This window comes from Marmota flaviventris, chromosome 17, assembly GCF_047511675.1.
Source record: "Marmota flaviventris isolate mMarFla1 chromosome 17, mMarFla1.hap1, whole genome shotgun sequence".
Taxonomy (NCBI): domain Eukaryota; kingdom Metazoa; phylum Chordata; class Mammalia; order Rodentia; family Sciuridae; genus Marmota; species Marmota flaviventris.
The window spans coordinates 45212823-45236075 of record NC_092514.1 but is presented as its reverse complement, the minus strand read 5'-3'; the positions used below and the strand labels follow the sequence as shown (position 1 = coordinate 45236075).

General features: G+C 48.8%; 1 protein-coding gene across 1 annotated transcript in view; it reads right to left on the bottom strand.

Annotated features, from left to right (window-relative positions):
- Cuedc1 (CUE domain containing 1) overlaps positions 1–23253 on the bottom strand; it is a 79955-nt gene extending 56702 nt beyond the window's left edge. Inside the window, exon 1 of the mRNA XM_027950309.2 lies at positions 23171–23253. The gene's annotated coding sequence lies outside the window, so the exon portion shown is untranslated. The remainder of the gene's footprint in view (positions 1–23170) is intronic.

The following is a 23253-nucleotide window of genomic DNA, read 5'->3' as shown; positions in this document are numbered from 1 at the left end:
CCTGTGTTCAATCCCTGGTACCAAAAAAAAAAAAAAGAATTTCATTTGCCAGGCGTGGTGCTGCACACCTGTAACCCCAGCTACTCGGGAAGCTGAGGCAAGAGAATTGCAATTTTGAGGCCAGCCTGGGCAATGTGGCAAGATCCTATCTCAAAACAAAATAAAATAAAAAGGTCTGAGGTTATTATACCTCAGTGGTAGAGCATTTAGCATGCATGAGGCCCTGAGTTCAATCCCTGATACCAAAAAAAAAAAAAAAAAGAGGAAGAAATACTTTCATTTGATCTTCACATCAACTTTGCAATTCAGGGATTGCTGTTTTCATTGTACACTGAAAAGTGAGTGAAACTGGTTGTATGACGTCAGAGACTGAGATTCAACAGGTACATGACAAGGGAACACACACAGGTCAGAGTTAGGATCACAATCTAATCCTGTCCAATTCCTGCTGCTAGAAATTCTTAAATCCCTCAGTGACTCAATTTACCCTTTCACTGGGATAGAGAAAAAAGGGGAAAAGTGTAAAATCAACAGAACTGGCAGTGGCTTTGGGTCCCCAAAAGCAAAGAATAAGGCTTATTATAATTATTATTAATCATTACCATCATCAAGTATAATTAAGAGATGCTGAGACAAAAGGTGGGTTGTCTATCCAGTGTTTAGGGAGGCTAGGCAAGACCCTGGCCCCAAGCGGTTTCCAACAGACCAGTCCCTCTGGAAAGCTGGACACCACCTGAGGCCTTCAGGGTGAACACCAGTCTTTGTGAGAAAAGTCTGTCGGTGGGATTAATCAGAAGCCAAGCAATCCAACAGCTCAAGGAAGGAGGTGGCGTGAGTCAGAGAAGCACGCTCCTGGCACCTGAGCCACCACCTAGGCCCAACACTAGGACAGCAACTCAGTCAATGTGCTGCTGGGCCCCAGGAGCCAATCTCAACCTGCATTCCATTACTCCACCTCTGCAAAAGCCACAGGAAGCTTTTTGAAGCAGTCAGAGGACACTCAAATGAGTGTCCCCTCTAAGGAGTACAGAGCTGAGGGCAAAGAGGCCATGCTTGGAACCTCTGTCCCATGATGGCCCCAGACCTATCTGTACCATAGCCCAGTCTTTCTTCCTAGTGCCTTAGCAAGAAGGGATCTTGGCAGAGGCCCCAGTCCTGGATTAATATTACACCTGTAGAACCCAACAAGTGGCTCCTGACTTTCATGCTCCATAAAGTTCTGAGGCTTAAAATGGAGAAGTGTGTGATTGTAAGAGCCTGGGGGGGAGACAAGAGTAAAGAATGGAGGAAATGCTTTACATTTAGCATAATTTTTTTCTTAAAAAATAAACTATTTAATTTTAAATGCTCATGTAGTATTACATGAAAAAAAGCTAGATTCAAAGTATGTAATCACAACTAGTTTCTTTTTTTGGTCAGTGCTAGGGATTGAACCCAAGGGTACTCTACCACTGAGCCACATCCCCAGTCCTAGTTTGTATTTTATTTAGAGACAGGGTCTCCCTAAGTTGCTTAGTGCCTCCCTTTGCTGAGGCTGGCTTTGAAATCACTATCCTCCTGCCTCAGCCTCCCAAAATGCTGGGATTACAGGCGTGTGCCACGATGCCCAACTATTTTTTTTTCCTTCAATTTTGAGACAGGATTTTGCTAAACTGCCCAAGCTGGCTTTGAATTTGTGATCCTCCTGCCTCTGTCACGTGAGTTGCTAGGATTAGAGGCAGGTGCCCCCACATCCAATTCATAACAAGTTTTTGAAATCTATGTACATTTGAAGAAAACAAAAAATGAAGGGAAATACAACCAAATGCTACCAGGGGCAGTATTTTAATGATCACAGTGACCCATCTTTATTGGAAATGAAGCATTTTCCAGTTTTTCTTTAATGAGCATGTAAACTACCCAGAGGTAAGAACAACGTATCCTGGAGGAGTCGGGATGGAGACCTGTTGAGGTGGCACAAACCCTCAGGAAGCCCGTAGCTGGGAAAGCACAGCTGCAGTCCAAAGGTCCGGGAGCCCTGTTGTGGTCAGTCAAGGCCCTGGGTGCCTTCCCCAGAGGCCCAAATTCTCCAGGGAACAAAACAAAAAGCCCATTCGCCTTTCAAGTGCTCTAAAAGAGTTTGGCAAGACACCAGAAAGAAACAGCGCAGTCAGGTGCTCTGCCCCAGGCAGAGGCAGAAAACAGCTGCCCTGCAGGGTCCAGCTTCCCTCAGAGACCCCCAGTACATGAGGATTCCTGCCTGTACTGCCACCCCCCCAGTACAGGGCCATAAAAGAGACCAGCTTCGCCATATGGGGCCCAGGAGCCTCCTGAGGACGACAGCATGAGGGAGAATGGCAGGTCCCCCACCATGTGCACATGTGAGGAAGGAAGGGGGTTAACAGACAGGAGCCGCAGCAGCTGTCTCCAAAGAACACTAATTACCGGGGCTGTGCCGCCTGAGCGAGGCCTGGGACTGCCAGCAGAGGCCCCAGAGCTGGGGGCACTCATAGGCCACCTGTGCTTGGCTGCCTGCGGCTGGCCCTGGGGTGGCAGGAGGTCTGGCTGGGGCTCAGGGCCCCTCGTGCTTCCCCATGTGGGCAGGGAAGCCCCTGGTCCAGCTTCCTGTCCTCATCAGAGGGTTAAGAGGCCTGTTCTGGGGGCCGGGGCTGGGAGCTCCTGGAACACGGGGATAGCTAGAGAATTTCCTTCCCTGGAGACATTAAAGACCTCAGCATCTGGAACAGCTCAGCCCTGGAATAGGAAAAAGGAAGGTCCCAGCCCCTGGAAGCTGGAGAAGCAGGCAGGGTCCAGTGGCAAGGCAAGAAGGCAGTTCTCTAGCCTCCCTCACCACATCATCGAAGGTGCCCCTCCTGGATGGCCTCTTGTGGTGGCATTCCAGCTGAGATACAGGACTGAAAAAGGCCACCCTTATAATACCAAGGAGACAAGCACAGTAAAGTGCTGGCCCGGGAGGCAGAACTGCTGGGTCCTGTGCCTGTTCAATCCTCCTCTCCCTGAAACAGGGTTAGTGACTCCCATCCCCAACTGCTGCACCAACCTGCTCACAGATCCACGTGTGGCTCCGTATGGGGTGGCATTTTGAAAAACCATTCAACTGGGGCCAGAGTTGCGGCTCAGTGGCAGAGCGCTTGCCTGGCACGTGTGAGGCACTGGGTTCGATCCTCAGCACCACATAAAAATGAGTTAATAAAGTGAAGATAGTAAGAAAAAACTTTTTTAAAAAATCAATTCTAAAAATAATGGAAGGCGATTCCTGGACATCATTATAACTTGGGAAGTTTTGTTTCCTCTTAGGACAATACACAAATTAGAAGCAAAACCAGATGAGCGCATTTGTTATTTTTCCAAAGCACTCAAGCAAACGCCCTGAAACAGGGTTGATGGGGCTGCTTCAGGAACCCAAGAGATGGGCTCGGAGGCTGCCGCCTTGCTGGGCCTCCTGGGCCAGGGGGCAAAGGAAAACACACAACCAAAGAAACCAGGGAAGAAGTGAGGTGGTTAAAGCCCCACATCCTGGGAATGAGGCTGGGATGAAAGAGAGGCACAGCTGGGGGAAACAGCCCAGAGAACAGACCGGCAATTGTTCCTGGGACGGCCGCGATGCACCAGGGGCTGGCATGAGCTTTGTGCGTTAATGTAATTAAGGGCCCTGTGGGGGCCAATGTTTGGAATCTTTTAACTCCCGCCATTCTCACAGCACAACGGAAAGAGCAGAACACAGCACTGTGAGAGGTGGCGATGGGTTTCTAAGCAGCTCAGCTAAAAGAGGGCAATAAGGGGCAGGCGGGCCTGGACAGTGGGAGGCCAACCCCCATCGCAGGATGCCTGAGAGGCACTTTCTCCTCTTGTGCATGGTCCCAAGGCCCCTGACTCCTCGGCCTAAGCCTTGCCACTGCCATAGCCCCAGTTAACATTCTCCCCAATAATTGGGGCTGCAGAGAGTCTGAAAGCCCAGGGAGCAAGAGTCAAAGTTAATTAAGGGAAGGAAAAATGTCTCTGCTCTTCTTTGAAGCTCCCTTTCTTCCCACACCTCCTGGCTTGAGCATCTAGTTTCAGAAAGCTCCCAGGGCGAGGTTCTCCATGTCTGGAGCAGAAAGAAACAACAGCACATGGACTTGCTGGACAGGAGCAGCAGGGTCAAGAGGGCTTCTAGAAACCTTGCTCCCTGGAACTCTGAATTTCCCAGAGGTATGGCAAGGAGTCCACCCCCTGCCCATTCAAAGGAGAGCCTCATCTTCACCTACAGTCCAGGTACCTGTTGCTCAGCAACAAAGGCAGGATGAGTTCCTGCTACCAAGGTGGGATTCCCCCAGATGGCACGGGGACATTCTGTAGGCTAAAAGACAATAAATTACACAATGCAAGCATTTTACAAACATCATCTGATCTAAACTCCTAACTACCCTATGTGGTAGGTATAGTTGTTACCCCACTTTACAGATGAGGAACCTGGGGCTTAGAGAGGATAATTAACGGCACCCAAGGTCAACAAGCCAGCAAGCAGCAGAGGAAGGATACAAAGCCCAGCACCCTGACTCCAAAGCCGGTACACATAACCCTTGTCCTCTCCTGAGGGCCTCTCTGTCACTGGACAGCAGAAACAAGCCTCATGGAGCTTGCAGCCTGGTATGAGGTTCTTAGCTGAGGGTCTGTGAGGTTTCTGGGAGACCTGCGGCACCCCTGTGAAATTGAATGCACAATTTAATATGTTTGTGTGTGCCTGCGTTAAGGTGGGAAGAGCTTCGAAGTTCTCTGAAGACTATCAAAAAGGGTCTGGGACTAGAAAAAGGGTTAAGAACCAAGGGTCAATTTATAGGTATCCTCAATGTCTTGCTAAGTTGATTCTAGAACACAGATCTTCTGACTTGAGTTGAATCCTCTACTTTTTCACTTGACCTATATCCTCTCCTAACAAGGGGGCAGTCTGAATTCCTCTAGAAAGGGAAGGCATATTAGCCTTTGAGAGTTTTGGGCAACTGACTTTGAAAACCCACCAAGCCTGGTAGTATATCCAGGAGGTATACTGGGTGACAGGAGGGAAAAAGTTAACAGCCAGGTCCGGTGGAATTAAAGGATTTCCTACTTCTTTCCAACACTTAAAACCAAGTTCCAACATTGTTACCAATTCTGGTCCTGGGTTTTTTTTAGATCTACATAGAGAAAAATTTATTCTGAAGCCCCCAAACTATCAGAAATTAGCAGAGAGGAACAAGTTTCTGTTCTAAACTAATTTGCTACCATTTTAAAGATCACAGGATATCCTTTAGCTGAAGCTATCTTTCTCATTTTCAGATGTTCCAAGACAGTACACAATCACAATGATGCTGCTGCCAACTTTTGATCCCCAGCATTGTCAAGCACAAATTCTGTGTGCTGGGCTCCAATGCTCTGCTCACCCCTACCCTAGGGGTCAGAGGCATTATTATCTCCAATTTCAAGATGACCAAATTAAGGAGCAGAGAGGCTAAACAGCCGCCCAAGTATACACAGCAAGTACATGGCAGTGCCAGGATTCAAATCTGCATCTATTTGACCCCAAAGATAGGGTTCTCAACCAGGGGCATTAAAAGTGCATCTGTAAACCACCCACAAAAGGTTAGTTGTGGGTCCTTGGCAAAATTAGCATAGGAAAAGAAAGTAGGGAAGAATTCAAAAATCTTTCTAGCAAGTTGGCTGTAGCACAACATCCAAGCACATGACCTGCAGACTTGCCTCCCTGGTAGGATATACAGTAATTCAGATGTTGTCAGACTCACATGAACTGCTCATTGGTCCCTCAACAAATTGGGGGGAAAAGATGTCTTTCAACTCAGTCTAAAGCCAGAGGCATGTAAGATGCTCAGATGAGCCCTCAGCTATCCTTCAGCTTCCAATGGACTCTACTGTGCACATGAATCACCTTGTTAAAATGCATTCCTATTCCATGCCCCCACCCCACTCCTCTCCACCCAACCACATCCTTCCCTATCTCCAAATTCTGCTGGAAACACATTCCCAGAAGGTCTGGTCCAGGCACAAGAGCAGGGGTTTCCCATCTTGGCCACTATAGATATTTTGAGTCAGATGGTTCTCTGTTGGGGGTGGAGGGCTGTCCTGTACCTTGGCAGACACTGAACAGCATCCTTGGCCTCTACCCAAAAATGCCAATAGCATCACCACTCCCAGCTGTGACAACCAGAACCGACTCAGACACTGTCAATGTCTCCTTAGAGGCAAGATTGTCCCTGTTTGTGATCCACTGCACTAGAGGGGATGGTTCTTCACCCTGGGGCACATTAGAAGCACCTGGGGGCACCTATAATCTTAGGTATGCCTGGCCCCACCCCACACAGGCAGAATCAGCTATTCTAATAGGCAGCAAGGGGAGACCACCGCACGGAAGTACTCTCTGTCTGATCCAAGCTTCTACAAGTAAACAGAAATGCCTTGTCACTTTAGATACTCTAATGCTCTTCTAACGTGTTGGTTGGCTCCTCTGTTAGACCAGATCTCTCCAGATGCAGGAACTGTAGTATCTAATTTTCCCTCCCCGAGTCCCCCGACTCCCGCACAAAACCCAATATAGTGACCAGAATGGAGGGCATGAGGCTGGGGTCATCAGCAGTGAACTCCAGTCTAGCAGACCAGATGCTACCTTCCTCAGGCTGACGGTGACTTGAGGATTAGTGAACACAGGCCCCGACCAGCTCCTTTCTGGGTTCAGCTTCTGGGCTGGGATCTTTTCCCATACCTCCCTCAAGGGTCTCCAGGAGCAACGGGGACCTGACTGAGAGGTCAGCCCAGCGTTCAGACACAGAGTCACCCTACATGGAGGCTGCCCCTGCCCACCACCCCTTCAGACAAGACTAAAGAGAAACAGAGCATCAAAGCAGGGTATCTGGGTGCGGACGTGGCTCTTCCCTGAGAAGTCGCAGTGCACTCATCAGTCGCTCATTCACCAGGAGACAGAGAACACCTCGCATGTGATCTAGGCGCTCAGAGAGAGGACACGCCCTCCTTACTGACTGCCATATTCAGGCACCTTAAAGACAAAAGGTTGAGCAGGGGAATTCAGGGACCAAGCTTCCTCAGAGACAGCAATGACTCTCCAAGTACCCACGATCAGCTGGCTAATCCAGAAGAATGCAAATTGCCACTGTGGTCACCTTACATTTAATGAATGGGTTAGTGTTCTTTCTGGGATGTTACTTATTTGGTATTCAGTGCCAACAGGATGAGCAGTGCTTAAAGCTCTGCTTCAGGTGGCCCTGGCCAGCTTGCCAAAGTCATGCAGGGCAGAAGGCCTTCCACTCGGTGGTGGCCAGAGTTGACAATGATCTTTCTTCCCTCCCCTCAATTACACGCACACTCACAGCCTGTTGCCTAGAGACGGACGCATTCCTGGTGCTTACTCTTCTTTTCAGTCCTCAGAAGCAGGAGCTCTGGAAACAGGGGCCTCCAGGAAATATGCCTGGGGCCAGGGGGAAGGGGGAAGCCAGCCCCATCCCCGCTGCCCTCCCTATCCTCCCCAGGTTTGAAAGCCCCAGTAGGCTAGAACTGAAGGGCTCCCACAGGGAACAAGGCCCCCTTTGAAAGCCTGTGTTTACCCCAGCTGCCTGCAGCCAGGGGTTGCTATGGCCACAGTCCACCTTTGCCAGCCAAGCCTAGGCAGACTGGGGCCTGACCAGTGTCAGCACCCACTCACCCCACCTTGAACCCCTTCTAATGGACTCTACTCCTGGACCCTCACTACTGCTGGAAGCTCCCCAGGCTGAAAACATAAGCCTGGAGAGTAAAAGGGACCTGCCGGAGAAAGTCCAGGGCTGCCTCCCTCCAGGGTCCCTGAGAGAAAGACCAGGCAACTCAAGTAGCCGGGCTGGGGAGGAGATGCTGGCCAGGTCCACACATGCCTCCCCAGGAACCACCCTGCCCCCTGGGCAGCCATTGGCCCAGCTGCTGATGGGAATGACTTATTTATGTAATTCATTATCACTGTGTCCTGGAGCCAAGCGGGATCTGGCAGAGGCAAGACCTCAGCCGCTGAGGGAGGGAAGGGAGGGACTCTCCTCCCCGCCTCAGCCTGAACCAGGCAGCCCAGACGCTGCTGCTGCTGCTGGAAACTGCTGGGCCCTCCCTGCCCAGGGACAAAGGTGGGAAGCCGAGGTCTGGCAGTGTGGGCTCCACTGGGCTCCTGAGCCAGAAGGCCCCTGAACAGAGGCCCTCCTTGGCTCCCCAGATCTCCCTAGGCCCTTCCCCCTAAGGAGGCAGAGAGCAGAGGCTCTGAATAATTCAGCCCTCAACTGCTCTGTGGTCAGAAGGGCTTCTTCATTTATTTTTTAACTCTGGGCTCTGCAGTTGCAGGACCGGAAGCACTCTAATCCCAAACCTGAGGCCTGGTGGGAGAGCCAGCACCCAGGATTTTGCAGAGTCACCCCTAAAGGCTCCAGCCAAGGGGCAGGGAAGCAGATGGGGGAGGGAGGAGAGATGGTCAGCACTGGCTCAGAGGCTGTGGCTCCACCTGAGTGTGGACAGCTCTGAAAGAACCGGATTAATAGGAAGACCTGAGAAGCAGAGTGGATAAGGCCCAAATCCCTCCATTGGCAGGCTCTCCATGCCTCCCTGCTCTCCCTCCAGCTTCCTGTCCTCTCTCAGGGCTTCTTCTTGCACCCCCAACCCCAAATAGACCTCCAAGTGTATTTCACTTGTGAAGGGCCTGAGCGCTGACCACCTGCCTATAGATCCCTGGAGTTGGCATGGTCTCGGTTTCTATTAGTAATATTACTTAATATTTTACTGGGAACTCATTCATGTAACCCTCACAACACCACCTGAGGTCAGTAAGGAAACTGAGACTCAGGGAGTTAAGAAATCTGCCCTGGTCACACAGCTGACAGGCAAAGAACAAGGATTCAAACCCAGCCGTCCCATCCCAGCCTCCATGCCTGCACCCGCATTTGTTTGGACATAGGCTGCACGCACAGAGTCTGCATAGGACAGAACTAACTAAGCTCCGGAGAGGAGGCTTGCTCATAGGTACACAGTTCAGTGTGGGGACAAGGACTGAAGTGCTAAATCCGGGTTAACATCCCTTCCACGTCACACAGGTTCAACCATAGAAGCATTTGTATTTGTGATGTTATGCTCTAACAGCCCATAAACCTAGCTGAACCCTTGGCAACAGCTGGGCTGGCTTGACCACTCCCTCCCATACCCATTTCCTGACCTTCCAACAAACAACTCCTCTATCTCCACCAAGAGTTTTATATTCTGGTTTACACCATTATAATCCATCCTACGCCCTTTTAGGGCAGTGCAATCTCCAAATTTCCTAACAAGAGGTCCCACACCACCATACCAGTTCATATGTAAGCAGCTCCTTACAGTGTTCAAAGCTTCTAGAGACGTTATCCAACCAACCCAACAACCCTTGGACCAGCTCAGCATGGCCAGGTTTCTGAGGTGTCTGCCCAGCTCACATCCTTTCTGTGAGGACTGGCTCCACCCCCATTCACAGAGGAAGACCCTCAGTGCCATGGGGGTACTATAGGACCATGTTTCCTAGCCATAGCTAATTGAACCAGCAGTAGAAGCTGACCCAAACTAGCCAATCAGATACTCTCCCAGGAAATTCAAATCAAAGTTCAGACACTTATTTTGTCTCTGATGGTTACTAGAAAGAGGATGGGTCTACTTGGGAGCCAAGGGACCATGACATCTGACACATGTCCTCAAAAGCAGTGGCAACCTGCAGGTGCATTAGAGGCACCGAGAGCAGCTGCCTTCATCCCAAGCACCCAGGAGGCCAGCTGCATTTCCTGTCCTTGATTCTTCAATTCCCCCATGGCTTCAAGTAGCTGGTTTCTGTTCCTTACACCCAATCAAGTCTGAACAGAGATGGCTGGTCTTACTATCCCCATGTACAAAGGAATAAAGAGATTCCAGAAATGGAGTATGTGAATATCGCATGATGCGATCACAGAGCAGTTATAAAGCCTGCCCTTCAGGGCCACCTCTTGCCTCCTTCCTCAGGCCAAAGGGAGGGGCAGGTATTCCCTTCCTGTCTGGGATGCTCCAGTGTGATAAGGCCAGGGACGAGAAACACAGAAATCCTCTCCTTTGAAACTGTGAAGACAGCCCTCTGCTCCTCTACAGGAGCATGTCCCAGCCTCCCTCGAAGGGAGGTCCATGCCATGTGGCTAGTTCTGACCAGTGAAGTGAGAGCGGCAGGTAGTGTCCTGCCAAAGCAGTTCAAATCCAGGATGCTGCTCTTCCCTTCCTGCAGTCCCCTTGAAGGCTCCATATTCCAGGAGGACTGACGACAGATGGAGAACTGCCTCAGCCATGTCAGAACTCCCGGGAGCTAAAGACAAACCTTGACTGTGTCAGGCCCCCAGGAAGCAGGGTTTTGAGTGCTCCTGTGGCACAGTCTGGCCTCTCCTGAGGGAAGCACAAAAATGACCCTCACATGCCCTTCAGCACATCCTGGTCTGCAGGATGCTGCATTCAATTGGCTAATGTTCACCTGTGTAGCAAGTATTTCTGGAGCATCAGTGCCAGATGTCATAATGGGTACAGCCAAGGGCACAGTACTAAGGGGAAAAAAACAAAAACACCCCAAAAGCTACCCTGAAGAAGCTCCCTCTATGTTGACCCATAGGCCCCACTGGGGACTCAAAGAAATAGTTCTACAGGTGCAAAAGCAGTGCTTCCACAGGACCCCTGGCTGACAGAGTCCTGAGATATGCCAAGTTACAGGAGGCAAAGACAGCGTGTCCCAAGAACTCCAGGAAGGTGGCAGCTAACAGCAGTTCATACCAGGCTTTCCCACCCTGGACTCCACCTCTCCCAGCCTTGTGGCCGTGGCTGCAAAGTGCCTCCCTGGCCCTGGGCACAGGTCAGAGGGGGGAAGACATCAAGGAGAAGTTGTCAAGAGAGTATGAGGCTGTAGAAACTGGGAACAGCGAACAGCGAAAGACGTGGTGCATCTGCCTCCACCCTCCTCTGCAACAGAAGGAAATTCTTCTTCTGGGATCATCTCCCTGTTTAATTTTTAAGTGGACAAGTCCTCAACTTCTGAATTTTTACCCCATCAACCCACATAGCTGAGAATTGACCAGAGAAGTCATCACTTTGTCAAGTGTCCAGCTACATAGTCTCCTTTTCTTATGCCAAAAGCTAGTTGAAAAGAGGAAAAGTTAGGCAGGCAAGGTCACTGTAGACAGTCGTGCAGGCTGTTGGCTGCACAAGGTGCCCCTCCAGAGGAGCCAACAGAGCAGGAATCCAGCCCACACTCTGCTTACCAGGCTGTGGGCCCTGGAGGAAGGGACCTTCTAATTCACCCCACATTGTCTGCTCGGGCTTCTCCATAAGAAGTGAAGAAGCTTGGAGATGGGTACCTAGAAATTTACTATATTAGACACTCTACTTTTGTGTAGGTCTGAAATTTATCACAACAAAAGATTAAAACAACAACAACAAGCGATCCCATCCAGTAAGTGGATATGTTACTTGGACAAGTTACTCAGGCTCAGTTCCCAGATCCCAAAAGATAACAATCCCTGGCTCTTCGAGCGGGTGTAGAGACTAAATTAAATTACATAAATAAAATGCTTGATACAGAATTTGTCCTCTTCCAAAAGGGAGCTATTAACCGTAGCTGCTGCTGATGGCTGGGGCAGGAAGAAAACAGGCAAACAGTAGGAAAGGGACACTGTCAAGAAAAGTAAGCAGCCTGCGAAATGCATGACCAGAAGTCAGAGTCTGAAAAAAGGACCACCTTATTAATGTTCCTAATTGAGCCTGGGGCCCAGGCTGGGCTGAGATTTCTCATGCACGCACTCCCTCCTTGGCAGTATTCAAGTCCCTTGGGGAGCCCCAGCCTCAGCTCAGAATCCAAGCTAAGGTCACTGGCCTACAGAAAGGTCATGAAGAGTGGCCCTGCAAAGGATGTGCTCCCATCCTCCCAGCAAACCTGAGGTGGGCTGGCCAGGCTGGAAGGCTCATGGCTGGAGTCCTGGAAGAGAACCAGACGACCCCACAGATGTCCCAGGGGGTCAGTCACAAATAGGACCCTGAGTATGAGTGATCATTCACATCCAAGAAAGTCCAAAACTGTTTTCAACTGTTTAGTCTTATGAGATATATTCTTATGCTAATGTCTTCAACATGACCATGGCTGAGGATGACTTTCACCAGCAGTCTACTTTTAAAGACACATCCCCTCTGTGTTTCCCTTTAAGGCCTAAGGTCCCAGAACCTCACCAGGATGAAGAGGGCCGAGGGTGGCAGTGACGGAAGCTGGAAACCCTTCTGAAAGCCCCTGGAGGGACCTTACCCTTGGCAAAAGCCACCAGGAACCTGGTACCCACCCTAAGAGGCAGGTATAGAAGGCTCTGGCTTCAGTCAAATGCCATGTCACTTGGCTCTTGCGCGCTGTCTCTCTCTCTCTCTCTCTCTCTCTCTCTTTCAGGATGAAAACTAATAGGATGATTCATTCTCTTATTAAATCAACTCCTTAGAAAAAGGGAAGTCACCCAAGTTCCCAACCTTCCGTAGAATACAAGCTACTTCATGGCTCACCCCCCGGACATTGACTTAACAGAAAAGCCACTAGAATACCACCCTTCACCTTTCCTTTCCTGTCTCAAGCTGTTGAGAGCCACAGCCCAGTCAGAATGATGCCTGGCATTTGCCAGAGGGAATGGTTGAAAGGTGACGCCAGCGAACCACTGAGATGATGATTTGAGTTAAGCTATATATAATTGCTGTGATGCTGGATTGATTGTATTGTATATTTGACCTTTACTGTCAGGCAATAGGGCGGCTCTTGCTGCCTCGGGTGCCCGCTACTTTGGAACTCCCGTTCGCGGGGGTTCTGAGAGACTGGACGAGCCCGGGTGAGGGAGTGTGTTCCCGTGTGGTGTGTGCAGTGCCGGTGAGAGTTGGGGAATAAAGAGTTGCTGTTTGAATCTACAAGGCTTTGTGGGGGCTCGGTTATTTGTGCCCAGCCAGACTGCGGCATCAAGCATTCACTATCTTTGGCCATTTTCTATGTTCCCACGGCTGCTGCCGCTGGGGTCAAGTCATGGTTTAAAGATAGGTTTCCAGGGGCTAGGGATGTGGCTCAAGTGGTAGCGTGCTCGCCTAGCATGCTTGAGGCACTGGGTTCGGTTCTCAGCATCACATAAAAATAAAGATATTGTGTCCACCTAAAACTAAAAATTAAATATTAAAAAAAAGACAGGTTTCCAATAAAAATGGGATAGGAGGGAAGGGGATGTGCAGCTTTGAAAGCCACAGGTATGCAATCCCTCCCAGCAGATAGTAAAAACCCATCCAGAAAATGTCCTTCTCTGTCCCTGCCGAATCTCCTCAGCTCTGTCCCAAACTTAGAAACAGCTGTTTCACTATAACTCCAAAATAAGCTCTCAGATGCTCTGTCTCCTCGTTCCAACACTGTGATCTGTACACTTAATCTGCCTGCAGGCTCAGTTTATCCCTCCCTCAGCTTGTCCAGTAAGAAGAGTAACAGTCACAGAAGAATCGCAACACTACAGTGTTACAGAGCACTCTGGTGAACACACAGACATAGTTGCCGAATTTTTTAGTTCAAACCCCACTTCCTCAGCTAACTAGTGGTATGATCTTAGGCAAATTCACTTAATCTCTGGGTGCCTCAGTCTCCTCCTGTGTAAAGTGGTGGTAATACTATCTCCTAGAAAGTTGATTAACTCCATTAATATTCCTACATGCTTAGGCAACTGACTGGTGTGCAATAAGTGTGCAATAAATATCAGCTGTTATTACTAGACTATTACAACAATCCTGTGCAGTTGGGATCATGATTTGCAGCTCTATTTAACAGATGTGTTCAAAAGTCCCTTGCTGTAATGGGGTAAAACCATAGACTAGCCTCAAGAAAAGTACAAATTAACAAGTTAAGTGACCTGCCCACACGGCAGAGCTAAGACTAGATCTCTGGTCATGGACTTTAATTTGCACGCTCACAAATTTCACACTATAACACGCTCCCTCCTTCAGGCGTGGAAACTTGAGCCGTCCAATGGATCTGCATCCAAAACAGCTTTCAATTCCACATCCCCTAAAGAGAGGCAGAATCTCAAGGGAATGATGCAGGATTTGCCAAACAAAAGTAATTTCCCTTCTTTTTCATATTCCCAAGAAAACACTCCAAAACATCCTCAGGGAAAGGGTGTCACCCCATCAAAGGTGTCTAAGACTGCTCAAGACCAGGGATTACACCGGCTCCAACACTGTTGCAGCCTAAAACAGCTCCCTTGGGAGGCTCCTGGGCTGTCAGCAATTTTGCAAAAGGTCAGTGCAAATCATTTGGGAACACATTTGGGTAGGCATGGTCTAAGACTGGTGGACTTCTGCCAAGCCCATATTTTTTTTTTAAAGCATCTGCACTGTCTTCACCCTTGATACATTGCAGCCAAGTTTTACAGGAATATTTCCATTACACTCAAAAGTCTGCTTTGCCATCGCTACTCATGGAAATGGATGTTTCCAATTTGAGAACTCCTCCTCAACAAAAACATCTAGAAACACCCAGACTTTCCAGCAGAGACAACGAATGTGGCATTTAGAAGACCTCTAAATGCTAGTGAATGATATATGTGGAAGCAAATGATTTGGTAATCATATACCCTCATGTCCAGAGTCCAAGTATATCTAAAAAAGGGCTTACTCCCATTTCTTCTAGTTCTTTTATGAGCATTCATTAGAAGTCTTCTGCACAAACACTTTCATAAAGCTCTTCATATGTTTCATAACTAAGGTAAAATCACCTTATGGTCATGCAGAAGAGAACTAGGATTAAAAAAAAGTTTAACCATAGGGGTCTGGGGTTGTGGTTAAGCTATACAGTGCTTACCCCAGACTTGTGAGGCACTGGGTTTGATCCTCAGCACCACATAAAAATAAATAAACAAAATAAAGGTATATTAAAAAAAAACATTGAAATTCTTAAAAAAAAATTAACACTACAGCCCTGGCTCTATCACAAAGTAGCCATGCAATTTCATGAAAAAAAAATTTTAAAGTAATAATAATAACATTAACATTGAGAACTTACAATATATACAAAGCATTGTGCTAAGGGCTTAATAATTATTTGATCCTCATTAGCAACCATTCGTAATATTACTACTTTCAATATATGAATTAGGAAGCTAAGACTCAGAGAGGTTGAGTAACTTGCCCCCAAAACAAAGCATCAACTAGCAGAGGCTGAATTCAAACACAGGGAGTCTGATTCTGTGCTCTTAACCACATACCATCCGTCTTTTCAAGGTGCTTAATGACCCGGGACCACAAATTCCTCTAGGAGCAGACTGAAAAAATCTTCAAAATCCTTTCAGGCTTTAAAATTCGGGGCTCCTCTCCTTTAGAAATAAAATAAATTTATGACTTCGAAACATCCAATGCAATGATGCTCTAGTTCTGCTAAGATGGAATGAAACATCTGTGTATGCCTCACCCAGAACCAGTCAGGGGAGGAAAACCACTGATTTTCTGGGGTAATGATGCCCTGTGAAGCAACCCGACTGGCCCCAACCAGGAAAAATGACAGCTTGAAGTTCTTTGAGGGTGCACCAACATGCAAAGGTCTGCAAGTTCACAACCATTGGTTCTCAAACTTTCATTTACTTTTTTTTTTTTTAAGGAAAGCCAAATGCAAGAAAATGCTGCTCATTTTGGCAGTCTACAGGATGCCAGCACAAAATGTATTTGGTCTTGTGCCAAGTGCAGTTTGCTTTCCTTTCCCGTCTACAGCTGCTCTTGGAAAATCCACCCTCTCCCAGGTAATCTGTGTATTAAGACTTCCCTGTGACCTAGCCACAGCTCAGTAGTCCTGTAATCACGTGGGGTTTTGTCCTAGGCACACCTGATATCCTCATACGCTCCACCACCCAGCCTCCGAGGCTCACTCAATCGCTGCCTTCCCCAGCTCCATCTGGGATTCGCCTCCTTCCTCTCCCTGCTCAGCACAGGAGTTCCCTCTCCACCCACCTTGCCACTTGCCCACACAGCCCGCGGTGAAACTCTCTCCCAGCTCATCCCTCCCCTGGCTCTCACCAGCTCTCAGCTCCTGGTACAGCCTGAAACTGAAACTAATCTCAGACCTGAACAAAGTGAAGCCATTTCCTGAGCCGGATCACCCTACATGACCACAGAGCATCTTCACCTCAGCAGAGCTCCAAATCCAGCTTTGGAAAAATACAAAGGTTGGCAGGCTCCCTCCTAAAACCAAATGCCTCCTTAATGAATGGGGTGTCATGGGGCTAGAGGAGGAAGCACGAGCTTTTGCCATGGTGGTTTCTGCTACTTCTCTTTAATTTGCACAAGTCAATTTAAATTCATCCTGGGAGCTAGAGTTCACCACTTGGTATTTTAAATTCCTTGTCCAGCATGTGTTCATATTTGATTCAATCTTAATCAGAGTCCCTTCTGAGAGCAAGCTTGCTCTCTTCTGAGACCTCTGGAGCCATCTTATCGAATGCAGTTGAGATGGTCGTACATTTTCCCCCCTAAATTTTGAAGCCTTTTTACTTTTGTGCTTGGAACAACAAAAAAAGAAAAAGCCATTATTAATGTACATGTCAGCCCTTGATGATCTTTCAAAGAATTATAAATCTTAAGAAAGATTGGTAATCTTACCCATGCCCCTCTGCATAGCTGTTGGCCCCTCTCCCTATTGCTGAAGGTAATTTAAAATGATTTCACTGTTGGTTTAAGCAAAAAAAAAAAAAAAAAAAAAAGAATAGGAAGGGTAAGTACATTGGCCTAGCAAGCATATGGTCAAAGAGAAATATCTTGGATTATCTGTTATTTACTCATTCATTCAACAAAGTTACTGGGTTTACTGCCTATAGGTCCTGTAGGTGATGGGCCAGAAGGTGCTGGTCCACCTGGGAACGCCATTCACAGAAATGTCTTCTGAGTGGGAATGGATGCTTTTTGAAGCTAAAACCCAGAGAAATGCTCAACTACTTCCAGTTCTCCTGTCTCTCTTCTGCTAAGGTTTGGATCTCATCCTGGAAAGCTGTGGGTCACTCCTGTTAGTACCCCCACTGGCTGGGATTCACTCAGGGCCAGAGCCCCAGCTGCTAAGATGATGGGCCACCCAATGTTCCTGTGCATTTTTTTTTTTTTTTTTTTTTTGTCACTTCATGGTCAAATGAGGGCTTGGGCCAGATATAAGCAACCTTCTAGTCCAAAACTTCATGTCCTTTTATCCCCCTATCACTGAGCTGACATGCACCTCTAGGGGCCTCTACTTCATCTTCCTGTCTCCAGAGGAAACAAACCTCTTAAGCCACAAAGATAAACGAAACTCGTTCCATTTCCAAAGACCTTTGTGGGGAGGCCATTCCCCTCTGCTCCTATGAGTCACTTGTCTTACATCTCACATCCTATCTGGAACGTCCTCCTCAGATCTTAAATTTGAGTCCCTCCTCCGCAGTTTAAATGCATTTGCCTCGGGTTCTTCTTCTAGGGCGCAGAGAGACAAGAGTGAATCACTGCCTTCTGAGTGGCAACCCTTAAGAGACTTCTGTTTCTTCAGCACAGGAGGTGACAGTGACACTCAGCTATTAAAAACCACAAAGGCATCGAGGAAGCTAACCACACTGCCCAGTTCCTGCCTCACCCAGCCAAGGGTGCTGCAGGATCAAGAAAACCTGACCTCCTCTGAGGCCCACGCATCGGCCACTCCACTTTACTTGGAGTTCATGGAGCAGGAGAGTTATGTCCTCCTGTGGCCAAATTAAGAACCTAGAAGACAGCAGCCACCTTACTCACTCAGTTCAAGTGCCCCCTTCTCCAGGAGCCTACCTTGATCCAGTTCCTCCTCAAAGTAGCCCATTCTTCAGGGCTTCATTGGGTTTTTTTCTTCTTTGTAGCACTGGGAATTAAACCCAAGATGTCCACACGTGCTAAGCAAGTGCTCTACCACTGAGCCACATCCCCAGCCCCAGGGCTTCATCTTGTCACAGCACTTACCATGATGATAGGAACTCTAGGCTAAATTGTTTGTCTTGCTTCTGAACTACAGGCCTCTTCAGGGCGACCTTTGTGCCCTGGGTCAGGCATCAGCAGAGTGCCCAGCACTTGGCCAGTGGCTCTCAGCAGACTGTATTCAGCGGAAGCCTCCAGTCCTGTTCCTGAACACTGAACACACCTAACACTGCCCCCATCGGCAGCCCTTCAACAGAGCACAGCCCCCCATTTCCAGAGACACCACAGTTTGGCAAAGGCCTCTTCAAGAATGTCTGAAAGGGTGTGAGCCTAAAGCAGGCCACTTGAATTCCAAATCCTGCCTCTGGCACCTCCATGATCTTCGGCAAGTTATTTAACCTCTTGTTGTCTCTTAGGTTTCTGTTTCTTCATCTGACAAATGGATGTATCTCACAGGGTCTTGTGAGGCTTAAATGAGCTAATCCATGGAAGCACTAAGGACAGGGTCCCATCCACAGCAGTGATCTGACCTCTCTATGAGTGTTGGAATTAGGTGTCCCAAGCCTAGTCTCCCATGGAAACCCCTCACCACCCACTTCCACTAGACTGCATATTGGGTCGCCCCCATCCCCTCACTAGGCACCCTGTCCCTCTGGACCGACGTTAGCATTATTCCCATGCACCCTAGTCTCCAGCTAATACGGCAAACTCTCCAAGAAAGGGAAGGAGAGTTGCTTCCACAGGAGGGATACAACTGCTGAGTTATTGTATTCCTAACTATGCTTAGCTCTCAGCCCTGACATTTCAACACCTGCCCCCCTGCATACACCACCAGATTCAAGAGCCTCACCCCACCTCCTCCCATCCCTCCAAAGCCAGCCTCAGCTACTACAGTATTTTGTTTGTTTTGGTTGGGTTGTGTGTGTGTGTGTGTGTGTGTGTGGTACTGGAAATTGAACCCAGTGGTACTCTACCACTGAGCTACATCCCCAGCCCTTTTTTATTTTTATTTACTATTTATTTGTTTGAGTACTAAGATTGAACACAGGGGCACTTTACCACTACATCCCCAGCCTTTTGTATATTTTGTTTAAAGATGTGGTCCTACTAAGTTACCCAAGCTGGCCTTGAACTTTAGATCCTCCTGCCTCAGCTTCCTGAGTAGCTGGGATTACAGGTGTGAGGCACTGCACCTGGCTTTACTCTTTAATTTTGATATTGGGTCCATGCTACTGCATCTATATGGTTTTGACCAAAGGTTTTCCTTAATAACAAATCTCCAAACTTTTTCACCCACATGCAGAAATAATAATAATAATAATAATAATAATAATAGCTTCTAACAAATGACAACTTACTTTTCAGATCTCTTTCAACTCCTTCTAAGCATGAATACTTCTAAACATGAGGCACTTACAAAGATTTAGAATAAGATGAAGAGCTGGGATTCTACCTGGGGAGCCCTAACTTCAGATCCTATGCCCTAAACCATTAAGCTGTGGGGCTGACCGGAGCTCAGTGGTAGAGCACACACAGGCACTGAGTTTAATCCCCAACACACACACACACACACACACACACACACACACGGAAACCAAAAAACCACTAAAGCCTGATGGAAATGGGAGCAAAACGGCTGGATTGCTTCCTTGGGGTGCAGGTTAGGCCACTAGAGTTAGATCTTTCATATCCCACCAAAAATTCCTTTAAAACCTTTGGTGCTGTCATAATAGAAATGCGGTGATCACATTGTATGAGAAAGGATTTATGTTTATAAGCATTGCTATTGCATTTATTATTTATGACCTGTTTTAAAGATAAGAACTTTAAAGGCATCATTAAGAGTCCATTATATTGTTCTGACACATCCAAGAGGTTGGAAACAGGCAGATAGGGGAGGAGAGTGAGCCAACACAGAGGTCACCAACTCAAGGCAGCAAGAGCCACAGAAGTCACACACTGGGGAAGATGAATTTTCAGTGGTTGCCATCTTAAGTGCTACTAAGATGACTTCCAAATCCAAAGTCAGGGACCACTGGACAGCCCTTGCCAGTGTCCTTTTTTATTTATTTATTTTGAACCCAGAGGTACTTTAACACTGAGCTACATCCCCAGCCCTTTTTCTTTTCTATTTATTTATTTATTTTATATTTTTGGTACCAGGGATTGAACTCAGTGGCACTCAACCACTAAGCCACATCCCCTGCCTATTTTATATTTTATTTAGAGACAGCGTCTCACAAAGTTGCTCAGGGCCTCAGAATTGCTGATACTGACTTTAAACTCGTGATCCTCTTGTCTCAACCTCCTGGGCCACTGGGATTACAGGCATGAGCCACAGTGCCCAGCTTTATTTTCTTATTTTGAGACAGGGTCTTGCTAAGTCACCAAGGCTGGTCTCAAGCTTGCAATGCTCCTGCCTCAGCCCCCCAAGTCACTGGAATTACAGGAATGTACCCCCACGCCTTCTCCAGGGTCCTTTAAGGCTCTTACTTCCCATAAATGTAGGAGACAGCAGACCAGAGACACCACCTTCTTCAGGTCACTTTGTATAGTCAGAAGTGATCCCAGTCTGAAGCCCAGTTTCCTGTGCCCAAGGGTTCTAAAAACTCCCAGCTCTGTTGTTTAGTGCCAGAAAGAGTAACTGTACAATAGGCTCAAGGAAGAAACTGGAGTGAGTGGTCCATATGCCAAACACTGTGTTCAAGAGTTCAACAAAGAGAAGTCCCCATGAGCTGCTATAGTCAGGGGATGGGAGGAACTTGAGATGAAGGAGGGCTTATCATTACCAAGGCAGAAAAGTTACACATAGCAGATCCTCCTAAAGGCTCTTCTAGATCCCTAGTAAGTGCAGACTCCACAAACACCTGTGCCGCAGCCTAGGGCCCAGTGAGCTGTGGGTAAGAAAGAAAAGGCAGGCCAGGCCTTTGGGCTGCACTATCTCTGGCTTCTACTTGCCTTATAAAATCCTGAGGGATGGAAGGAAGCTATAATACTCAGATCCTATTCTTGGGCAATTCTGCCCCAAGGTCTCCTTAAGAAAGTCTTTCACTTTTTTTTTTTTTTTTTTTTTTTTTTGGTACCAGGGGCACTTAACCACTGAGCCACATTCCCAGAATATTTTAAAAATATTTTGTTTAGAGACAGAGTCTCAATAAGTTGCTCAGGGCCTCACTAAGTTGCTGAGGCTGGCTTTGAACTCAAAATCCTCTTTCCTACCTCAGTCTCCTGAGCTGCTGAGATCACAGGCATGTACTACCACTGGCTGGCAGTCTTTGACACTTAGCACTCTCCACTTAGGCACCTCAACACCATTTCCCCAAGATGTGAAGGGGCTCCTAGAGGGCCTAGCTTCTGCACCTAGTTAAAAACCCCAGTATACCCACCCCACACTAGTGCATTTATTTTGCTCTAATTTAGTAGCCCAATTGCCCCAGCCCAGGGCCTCCACACCACAAAGACAGTAAACTCAGCCCCTGGAGAACGGTCACCTCAGCTGTCCCCATCCTCTAGTTAGCTGTAGGGAGCTGGGAGCCAAACCAGAACCTCCAGGTCCCCAGAGTCCAAAGTTGCATGGGAAGGTCATGAGAAAAGACCTCACAAGAGGTATACTTTTTGCACCCTGGGATTATTCACTACTAGCAGCAAAGGAGGGAACTGTTTCAAATGGACTAGGCTAGACCACAAACTCTAGAGTAAGGATCTAATCAGAATCCTGCATGTGTGCATGTTTGGGGGATAAGAGGGTAGAACATTCACCAGATTCTCAACAAGACCCATGACCTTAACTTCTAGCTTTAATTCCTTCCTCCCATAGTCATTTCACCATATCTGGGCTATCCTAGCTGTCCAGGATCTGTTCCTCTGCCTCCTGCTCCTTCCAGTGGCAGAAAGTAGACAGAAGTTCAAACCCATCCCCTCTGCAGACATCCTCCAGCTTCCTGTTGGATGAGAGATGCTCCCATCCCCGAGATACCACTCTCCATTCAAAGGGAGGTCCCAACTTCACAGTTGTTCTAGCAAGGGCCAAACCGAGTGATGAGATGACTTCCTCCATCAGAGAATTCCCACTCACCTCCTTCAGGCAGCCAGGCTAACTCCACCAAGCTACAAAGAAATGGTCAGTGAGGCCCAGATCATCCTTTCTCCTGGGCCAGGTGGCTCGAGGGCTGCAAGATAACCAAGGGAAAGGCTTTTCCCCCAACTCTCTGTTGCTGCCTGAGGAGCAGGTGGGGAGTGGGATGGATGGTCTTCTATCCAGTATCACCTCTAAGACGTCTTATTTCTAAACTCCCAGTTAGCCCCTTCAATCTCTACTGCCACCAAAGGAAGGAAAATCTAAAACCTCCCTCCCCTTAAAACAAATTCCTTCCTGGAATTTAGCTCCTTTCTTGGAGTTAAAACTTTTTAAAAGAGGAAATGAAATGGCTAAGCCAATGCTGGGTGCATGGCAACAATGCACAAGAGAAAATGAAGAGGACAGAAGGAATAAAGGCAACCGCCAACCCCCTGGAGCTTAGCGCCCTGAGCACTTAAGAGCCAGAGGGGCGGGGTGGGGGGCAGCAGGGGCGGGGACAGCGCATTCTGAACTTTCCCTAGCCCAGTCTCCGGGAGATGCAGCTCCCAGGGGACGGGGTGGGACCAGAAACGGCTAAGCCGACCTGTGACATCGGCGGGAGCAGGAAGCGAGTCTCCCCTCCCCCTAAAAGGAGCTCTGCTCCCAGCCGGCACCCCAGCCTACTGTCGCCACCCTGCCTGCACCCCCAGGCCGGGACAAAACGGGGAGGGGCGCCCACACAAAAGGGGGAGCGGCGGGAGAGGGGACTCAGGCGGCGCCGGCTCCGGGAGGCCTCCGTTCCCTCCCCCGCCGCGCCGGCCGGCGACCACCCCTCTAATAGCGCGCCGAGCTCCCAGCCCCAGGTGCCCGCACGCCCCCCGCGATCAGGGCCCGGGATGAGGTGGGGTTCGGGAAGAAGAGGCGGGCGGGGACCTGCCACATGCGACTGGCGCGGCGCGGGCTCCGGGGAAGCCGCGGCGACAGCACGGGGAATCAAACTCGCGACGGCCCGGCCCTCGCGGCGGCGCCTAGGCAATGGGTCCGCGAGAAGGTGGGGCCGCCGGGCCGGGACCGGGATTGCGCGGGGCGCCCGGTGGGGTCCGCGCCCAGGCCCGGGCGGAAGCCGGCGAGAACGAAGGAGGGTCTTACCGAGCAGCCGCCGCGCGCCTCCGCTGCCCGCGGGCCGGTGGGGCCGGGCGCGCCGGCGGGCGGGGGAGGGGCGGCGATCCCGC